Here is a 9611-nt window from a genome sequence, read left to right as displayed (position 1 = left end):
TTAAAGTGCTGAATAGCACACAGTTGTCTAAATATGCTTTTGTTTATTCAGTCTCTGGATGGTGAGTGCTCTTGTTCTAGAGTTTTTACTGTGTTTCATTGAACCACTAAAAGCTACATTTGGATTGCCTGACTTGAACCCCATACAACAACAACATTGATGGTTAAGGCTGAAGTTTTCTTTGTACCTGCTGCACTGGCTGGAGCTCTCCTGGCACAGGTCACTGCTCCCTGCGTGGCCATCGCAGCAGTGTGGGACTTTCATCTTTTCTTCTTCCCTGAGGGAAACAGTTGACCATACTGCGCTCCAGCCCAGCCAAGAGGGGTGAATCACTGCTGCTGATCTTCTGAAAACCGAATAAATCTTCCTTTGGTGCATTTGCTTTGTCACATGGCTACACATATTTTTCCTTTTTAAGTCCACAATGCCTTAAATAAGCAAGAGTTCAGAAGTTAAACAATCATCTTTTGAAAAGTATGAAGCTATTAAGCTGGATATTCCTATTCAATTTTGAAACAGCAGTTACATTTTTATGTCCTACTGCTCCTGGATTTTCTTGGAGAGATAAAATAAAACACAACCACCAACAAGCAAATAAGCAGTGGTAAGATCACTGAAATTAACGAAGCCTGATTTCCTACAGATCTGTGTCTTCACTGCAGCTCCTGAGGAGGTACAAACCATGAGTGAAACTTTTCCCATGATTGGGGCACTTACAGGATTCTTATACACCGATTTTCTTGATAAAGCACAAGATGAGAGTGAGGCTTTTCTATCTGTAGGGGCAATAAACATCTTTTTCCTCTGCTCATTTTTATTCTGCCAAAAAACTTCTTGGAACTGAAGAATTTTGACACCTTTCCTGCTCCTTTCAAAATTTCATGGATCAGCAATGCATTAAGAAAATCATAGAATCATAGAATGGTTTAGGTTGGAAGGGACCTTAAAGATCATCAAGATCCAACCCCCCTGCCATGGGCAGGGACACCTCCCACTAGACCAGGCTGCTCAAAGCCCCATCCAGCCTGGCCTCAAACACCTCCAAGGATGGGGCATCCACAACTTCTCTGGGCACCCTGTTCCAGTGCCTCACCACCCTCCCAGTAAAGAATTTCTTTCTGATATCTAATCTAAATCTCCTCTCTTTCAGTTTAAAACCATTCCCCCTCGTCCTTTCACTACGCTCCCTGATAAAGAGTCCCTCTCCATCTTTCCCGTAGGGCCTTTTAGGTACTGGAAGGCTTCTATAAGGTCTCCCCGAAGCTTTCATGCTGAACAAGCCCAACTCTCTCAGCCTGTCCTCATAGGAGAGGTGTTCCAGCCCTCTGATCATCTCTGTGGCCCTCCTCTGGACCCACTCCAACAGGTCCGTGTCTTTCCTGTGCTGGGGGCTTCAGGGTTGGACACAGTACCCTAGGTGGGGTCTCACCAGAGTAGAGTAGAGGGGCAGAATCACCTCCCTCGACCTGCTGGCCATGCTTCTTTTGATGTAGCCCAGGATACAGTTGGATTTCTGGGCTGCATCAGAAGTGTGGCCAGCAGGTCATCATTAGAAGCAGGACAGATGAGCAGATGATCACCTGCTACCATAGTCAATGGAGAGACAGTTAACTTAGAAAGCAGCAAGCTCAATTTCAGTGGTTAAAAGTGGAAGCAAATGAGTAATCAGAGAGCGGCTGCTGGGATGGACTTCCAGACTGAAATTCTGAACTTCTTTATTCCTTTTAGTGCCATGTAGACACTGACCCAATGAATACTAGGTCCACACAGCAAAAGCAGTTTCCAAAATTTCCCAGATGGTTGTCTGCCATCCTGGGTGTTAACAGAACCCCACAACTACAACATTCAAATGTCTACTTTCATAAAACATTCAAACCCTAATTTTCAATGTAAGCAATTTTTGCTTGATGACAAGCCTTTGATCATTAAGATAGATAAGCCTCAAATTGTTTCAGGTCTTATGTATTGCCAAACATATTGATGTCCTTAATTAAAAAACAAACAAAAAAACAAATGCCCTCAAAGAAAAACAAAACAAAAACTCCCACCAAAACACTCCCCTAAAAAAACAACCCCCCCAAAAAATTAACAACAACAACAAAAAAAACCACCACCAAAAAACATCACTCCTGAATTGAAAATTTCCTATGCTAAGTTCAAGTCTAGAATCTGCCCAAGAGATGCATCCTTGAAAATCGAGGCTTATATAAAGGAAATGTAAATGTGCTAGTAAGTTCAGTGGTTGCAGGGGCCTTTTTTATAACATCCAACATCTGCAGATTTATTTCCAGCATTTCTTTAAGGAGATGCTGTTTAGGAAATTAAGAAATGAAGTATGCTCAGTCAACACTATAAGCCAGCTTTTGAGCTTCAAATCTGCAGGCCCATACATGTGCACATCTGCAAACTGTGTCTTAGAAAAGCTTGCACAGAGCTACAAATGAATTCTGTGTATCTGTTTAGCGTGATGGGGTCTCAGTCCCACCTCTTACACTAAATACTGCCCTAATGCTTATAAATTCATAATACAGAGGGGAAAAAAACTCTCACAAAACCAAGTCTCTCTGCTTTATATTTTCACATCATGAACAACTAGTAGAAAGCAGCCCTTTCATTTACCTGCCAGTCCTTTTTGTCTATCCAATAAAATGCTGATGAAATTGTTTGGCCTGAAAGCCCTTCTCACCCTTCTGCTATTTTTTGAAACGTATAATAAAAATACTTAGTTCTGATATAGCAGTACTCAGCTGGAAATGCCCAATGTGCTTTCACCTAGAAAAATAGATGCAGTTGTCTGCATTCCACAGATAGAAAAACGATGCACAGAGAGATCAAATGCCATGTCACAGCCGTGAGTGGCAGCTCAAGGATGTGATCCCAGGGCTACAGAGTGTTTATTTCATTCTCAAACTGCTTCCCAGGTTCATTTTGGCCCGAACCTCCAGTTTCACTGCAGGCAAGACGCGTGCTGCCATCAGCACACATTTAGCAGCTTAGGTAGAACCAGAGAAGTGCCTGGATAATGCCACAGCCATATCGTTTCCAGAGGGTTTTTTTTGCAGTGCGGGTTGAGGCTTTATTTCATCCTCTTTTTCTTTTGGAGAGCCTGCTATGCCAGCTGCCCTGCAACATGTTCATTTCCGCAGTATCACTCTCGGATTTTAGTCATTGCTATTTCTCATATTAAAAAGAAAAAAATAAATAAAAGAATGTATTCAGCTACTATGATTCCTGCTTTGGAAGGACTCCTATTTCTCTTGTGTCAATCACAGAGTACCCCTTCATGATACATTGGCTTTGTCTTGTGCTTCGCAATCCCACTAGCATGGCCTGATCTCACGCCAATGTCTCTGCTGTGCCCTTCCCAACAGTTGTCCGAGAACTCGGTCGAGATCAGCAATGCAGGGATTAAGCACACATGGGTTTCTGCCGTGCTGGTCCTCACCTTCACCGGCACGGCGTTGGTGGGTAGGGCTGGGAGAGCAGCTCTCGTGGGGTCGGCAGCTCTTTCACCACTGTCTCCGAGAGCAATGAGCAGGATCCCATTTTCACTGCAGGCAAGGGTTAAATTTGCCAGAGGCTCCACTGACAGTTTTCTTATCCATCAGCATCCATTAGCGTTTGATAACTTTGGACCCTCCAAAATACGATCCTTACAGAAGAATATACTGCCGGGGGTTTATATTCTGTAGATGTTTTAAGGATTCTATTTGGATCTGATCTCTCCGACACATGCAGTATTACGCTTTCTATGAACTGAAGTAAGGTTTCTTAACTGAGTATGTCTAACAAAAAAAAACCTCTGTGCAGTAAAACTACCAAATTCAGCACACCTGCAATAAAAAAATAAATAAAAACAAAAGAGCATGCCTTCCCTGTCCTCTGCTGCTGTGTCTTGCTGCTGGTGAGCATTTTGCCATTTTCCTCTTTGGAGGATGCAGAGGTTGCAGGGGAACAGCTCATTGCTTGTTGTTGTTACTGTGACCCTGGAATGCCATTCCATGTTTGTCTGTGTGACTCTTGATCTTGCATGACAAAACCAAAAAACAAAGGCAAAACTGAATCAGCAGATTAGTCAGCTTAATCTTGTGTAACTCAATGCTGCACTTCATTTTCAGGGCTATTATTTTCAGCTGTCCTTTGAGATGGCTATTTGAGCTCACCTATCATTCAATGAAGCTACCTGCACAGGACATTCAAGTAAATAAGATGCAAAACATATAATTCAGTGGAATATTTCCGATGTTTTGGTTTAATCTTTTTTGCTTGGTACATATAGGGTTAAAACCGCAAGACCTTAATGTTACCAAAATGTCATTTACAATGAGAACACAATGAGTTTTCTTTTTGCTATCATATTAATATTGAAAGAATGCAAAAAGAACCTTTTGTTTAAGCCACTATGGCTAGTGCTAAAAGGCTTTTAAGCTAATCCTGCAGTTTCTGAGAGAGTTGCTTACGTTTTCTTATCTAATTTTAAATACCAAATGAAGACAAATGCTCGGAGATGCCAGTATTAAAATTGAAATCAGCTGATCCTTGTATTCAAAACAGTCCCAGCAGCAACACAAATTGTTGATGCAGCTCATGTAGTCCATAAGCCAGACTGGTAGATACTGTCGCTTAGAAATACAGAATTGCATGCAGCATGTTTGCTGCATCTGGGTTTTGGTTTTCTGCATGTACAGCAATACGATATAAATAAGAACATTTTTCTTTGACCGGAAAGTTACCTGACCATTCTGTCCCAACAACACAATCATTTCAAAGATTTGTTTGCAAATGTCAAATCCAACAGCCGTCTTCCTCAAGCAGAAACACTTTGCAGTTTACCATATAAGTTCCCTTCAAGCAAATTAGCACCAGTCACAATGTGCGATGTAGGCTTCGGTGTTTAAAATAGACTTTGCCTTTTCCTGTGAGTACATCATGCACTTGTGCGATATTAAAAGTGTAAACATGCTGCAGGTTAAAATATGTAGTTGTTACGTTTTGTACAAGGCTCAGTCAGCCGAGGGGACCATCCTCTGAAAGGACACTGCTCCTGGAGGCGAAACTCCTCCTGACTAAACATTTCCCGCTGAAGTACAAAGTGATGATGTTACATGTCCTTACATAAACGGGGTGGTTTTGTTTTTCAAAACAAAACTACAGGAGTTCCATTAACAAAAAAAAGTTTATTGAGTTTTAGCATGAGATACTCTAAAACCAAAAGCCAAACTCACCCTGCTGAGATTCTTGTTGATTTGAAGGTCCTTTTATCCCCTAAGCCCAACATTCAACTCAAATGAGAAGAGCTGATGTTCAGAAATATTTGTGGATATTCTAGTACTTATGGCCATAAATTTAAATAAGCATTTCCCATTAATTTTGTCAGAAGTTATCTGAGAATGAAATCATACAAATGTAGTAACATCAATTTACCATATAGATGTTTTCTCAGGGAATCTCAAACCAACTTCACCGGGGATCAAATGCCACGGCTGCCTTATGCCATACAGGGAGCCCATACAGTGATTTAGCTTAGGAAGGAGGATGGGAAATAATGCTGACTCCTGTGTTTAGCTGAAATGGATGAATATAACACCAAACCACAAATTTATTCAGAATAGCAGTATAGTAGAGCAGCATAGCCTAAGGATATTTTCCTGATGAGTTTTAGCACGCCACTAGTTCTGTTGCTATTTGCCGCTGAGCTGATGATACTCTCCATGTTTGTGAAGATGCTAAGTAGCATGAAAAGAACAACTACACAGTTTACTAACAAAAGCATGTGTATTTCAATGATTTGATATTTTAATTAAATGCTACTGTCTGATCTACACCACTTTTATCAGCAGTAATAGCCAAGATGGGAACCTTGAACATAAAGAAATGAGTGTAGGTGTAAACCCTTATTTGCAAAATGGCATCACCTCTTTCATACTTGGGAAGAAAAAGAACCTGAATTTGCCACGTGAAATGCTGGCGTGACTACGTCTGTACTAATCAAGAGGAGTCATCCGCACAGTAGCCATGTGCACGGTGATTTCCTTCTTCAGCTAACGACTCACTTTGCCGCCACGCTGACAGGTTGCGAATGGCCCTGGAGGCAGCTTGTCTGAGCATGCCTGACAGCATATTTGGTGCACAGCCAGGGACCTGGGTCAAGCTTGTTTCCAAAAAACCAAGCAGCAACCACACTTGGGGTTGTATCGGTGAGCTCGCTATCTGTGCAGCGTAGCTGGGGGGGTGGCCTCAGGGCTGCTCGCTGCGGGCAGCGTCATCATATCCCACGGGAGATCCACCACTGGCCTCGGCACAGCTGAGGCGTCAATACCCCGAGGAGCTGACTTTGCATGACTAAAGCTAGACAGCCAAAAATACAGCCCGGCTTTTGGTCAGCAGGGCCACAGCCTCCTGTATCTGTCTCCTTATTGGGAGTGGAAAGATAATCTTGCTGTTCCCTACCTCACGGCTGCGTGGTTTAAACAGTTAATTGCGTTGACGACAAGGAGAGCCATACGAGTGCAATATAGCTCTTCACCTCTGGCACATATCTGTGATGTTTGAAAGTTCACAATGATGATAGTAGTCATCATCACCTGATGACTACTGCTTGACTCTTGTGAATGAACTGATGATCTCAATCTAAATATAAGGTGACTAAAGTACTATCAAATGAAAAATACCATAGTGAATATTCAGCTTATTGCAAAACACCTGTGTTAGTAGTTTGTGCTGTCGTTGCTATGTTCCTTAGCCTCTCCCTAAGCACTATCACCAATATCGCAGAAATATTACCAGTTTGCTGTAATTAAGTCTGCTGTTGGCACTCACAGTAAAAAAGGCCAGGGAATCTATGGGTTTGCAGACTGAATCACTGGGTGGGAGGGCAAGACAGCACAATTTCCTTGGCTGCAATGTACCATCAGTAAGGAGCGTGCTCTCCAGGGCTGCTCGGACTCTCCCCACCCGCGCTAGCTCATCCCGGGATGGACACGGAGATGCATTTCACATCAGAATACCAGGAGGAGTGAGATAAGCACGACTTCTACTGGCAAGCCTTACATGAGAAAAAGGCTGCAGCACAGCCTCCCCCAGGATCTAGCACAGACTAAGATAGCGGTAGAGCAGACGCCGTGAAATATAACTTTCACACTCTGCTGATTATTCTTTGACATTTGTGAAGTGAAACAGTGATTTCAGTTAGTGACAATTTATAGAGAGGTGCATCTTACGCATTTAGAAGTGAATCTCAGATACCGATCGCAATTCAAAACAGGAAACATGGTTAAATCTGAAATCCACTAAAAGCTATCTGAAACAGTTATATAATTTGACTAGTTTAAATGTAAGCACATTTTTACAGGCAAGTTGCATCACTTATTTTTTATTAACATCATATTAATTAACTAATCTTGCTTCCAGTGAGTTGAAGTGAAGATAATCCAAGCCTAAAGAGGTCATGCCCATAGGGCTACTTGCTCTACTACCATTTGTACATGCGAAGAGGAAATGCTGCTTCAAAGCAGCAAAGCTGAGCACCATATTCTCTTAACAGAGTTAACAATTCCAGAACTGTCAAAAAAACAGACCAATAGACAATTATGATCTGTAGCTGTTGATCTTCCTTTTTCATCTTTAGGCCTTGTGCTGTTCTCTTTCTTTCCCAGGATTTTCCTGTGTTCATTCTATTTTTTATATATTTAATATTTTATTTTAAAAGATCATTTTTTATCCTGATGAGGAAACACAGAAGCTCAGCTACTGTTACTCTCTGCTATGCTTCCATTTCTGTCAGTCTTCACTGCTCCAGTTTCCCTGGCCTGCCTCCTCCCTTTCTTTGCTGAACATGCTCTTCAATTCCGCAGTTTAAATTTTCTCTAAGTAGTATTAAAGAAATCATGTCTGTAGCAATATGTCCAGCTTTCGTCCACAGGATTTGTTTAGGATAGCATATGAGGTTATTTTACAATCCAAAGACTAGAGCTCAAGCTCAATAACCTCAGCCCGAAGAGGAACAATTCAACTTTAACAGTGAGAGTACTCGATTAATTAAACCAGTTTACCCATCAGTGCGATGGATTTATCCTCATTTGCAATCTGCTAGAGAGGGACCAGGTCTCCTTCCAACATGAGCACCGTAGCTGACCCGCAGACCTTAGGTCTGGCTCAGGAACGGCTGTGTGACAGCCCATGATCGATGTTCTTCGGAAAATTACAGGGGATGACCACAGAGGTCCTGCTTGGCCCTCAGGCCGTACCCCAGCCCCCAACCCATCCTGTTTCCATGCAGGCTAGGCACACCGACACAGCTCTTTTCGATGCTACAGACAACCCATTCCTGGCCCAAACCCCCCAACAGTTTTTCACTCTCCTTTCCATACTGCTTTTGATGCCACCAGCCATTTTTATCTTCTTGATCTCTCTTCCTCCTCCACTGCTCTTAACGAACACGAACTTCAATTGATTTTCTTCCTACCCCTTCAGTCGCTTCTTCAGTGCTTCAAATTTTTTTTTTTTTTTTCGCCCAAATGCATTTTTCAGTGCAACTCCCACACGGTTCTTTTCTTGGCTTCCTCCTCCTCCTCTTGCCTACTCTACCTTTCAGAGTCTCATGACGTTTAACAATCATCTGTACGAGCCCGGAGCCTTTGTGCCGGAAAGCCGGATCACGTGAAGCAGCAGCAGCAGCAATCACATGGCCATATGGAGGGCTTCTGCTAAGGCAATGAAATCAAAGAAACATGTTCAGGCAGGACCACGTCTCAGGAGTATTGGTCATATTTTTGCTGGCAGAACCGCATACAAATAGGTTTTTTTATGGGTACACACAAATCAGGTGTCTCCCTTTTTATGCTTACTCAGGCATTGCAGCCTTTTGTTGATGTTTTCAACTATTTTTGAGTTGTAGAGGCGTTTTATTAGAATTCAATACAAACCCCTGTAAAAGCCTAAGCGCACTGTAATACAGGAGTAGGATGTTATATACAGAACGTTAAAACCTTTGACACGGGCACATCCATATAGTATTGTTCATTTCCAATTGTTCAGATTTGAGCATATTTACCATTCCTTAATTTCCCAGCTTCTGCAGGGAGAATCCCGAATACAAAGAGGAGGAAAACACATAGTATGACTAAATAAATCAGACCGAAACACCAGATGACCATAATTACTTGAGCCTCTTGAGACCTAACCTTCTTTAGAGAGGCACATATGGGCCCCAAAACCTAAGCTTAAAAAAAAAAAGGGTGGGAGGGAATAAAGCCCAACTCATTAGTGCTGTCTGTCAATTCCCAGAGTTACATGATGCAATAACGGGTAAAGGATATTTTGACTTATTCGGAGGTGCTGCTCCTGAGAGGCCGCGGGGCTGGGGAGCACCGCAGAGGCGGTGGGGTACCGGGCACACCATCGTCCCCAAAGCCACCCAGCCATTGCGAGAGCCACCCACCACCTTCCCCTTCCCTCTGAGAAGGCTCAGGGACAGAGTTAGCGGCACATGTCGGGAATAGCGGCTCCGAGGGTGTCACCCACACGTCTTAAAAATTACCCGAGGAGGGTCAAAGCCTCCACAGACGGACCGCTCGGCGCGGCGGCTTCGCGCCACCGCCACCCTCACGCCC

Source organism: Charadrius vociferus, unplaced genomic scaffold (genome assembly GCF_000708025.1).
Source record: "Charadrius vociferus isolate BGI_N301 unplaced genomic scaffold, ASM70802v2 scaffold2, whole genome shotgun sequence".
Classification (NCBI taxonomy): Eukaryota; Metazoa; Chordata; class Aves; order Charadriiformes; family Charadriidae; genus Charadrius; species Charadrius vociferus.
This window is presented reverse-complemented; position numbering follows the sequence as displayed.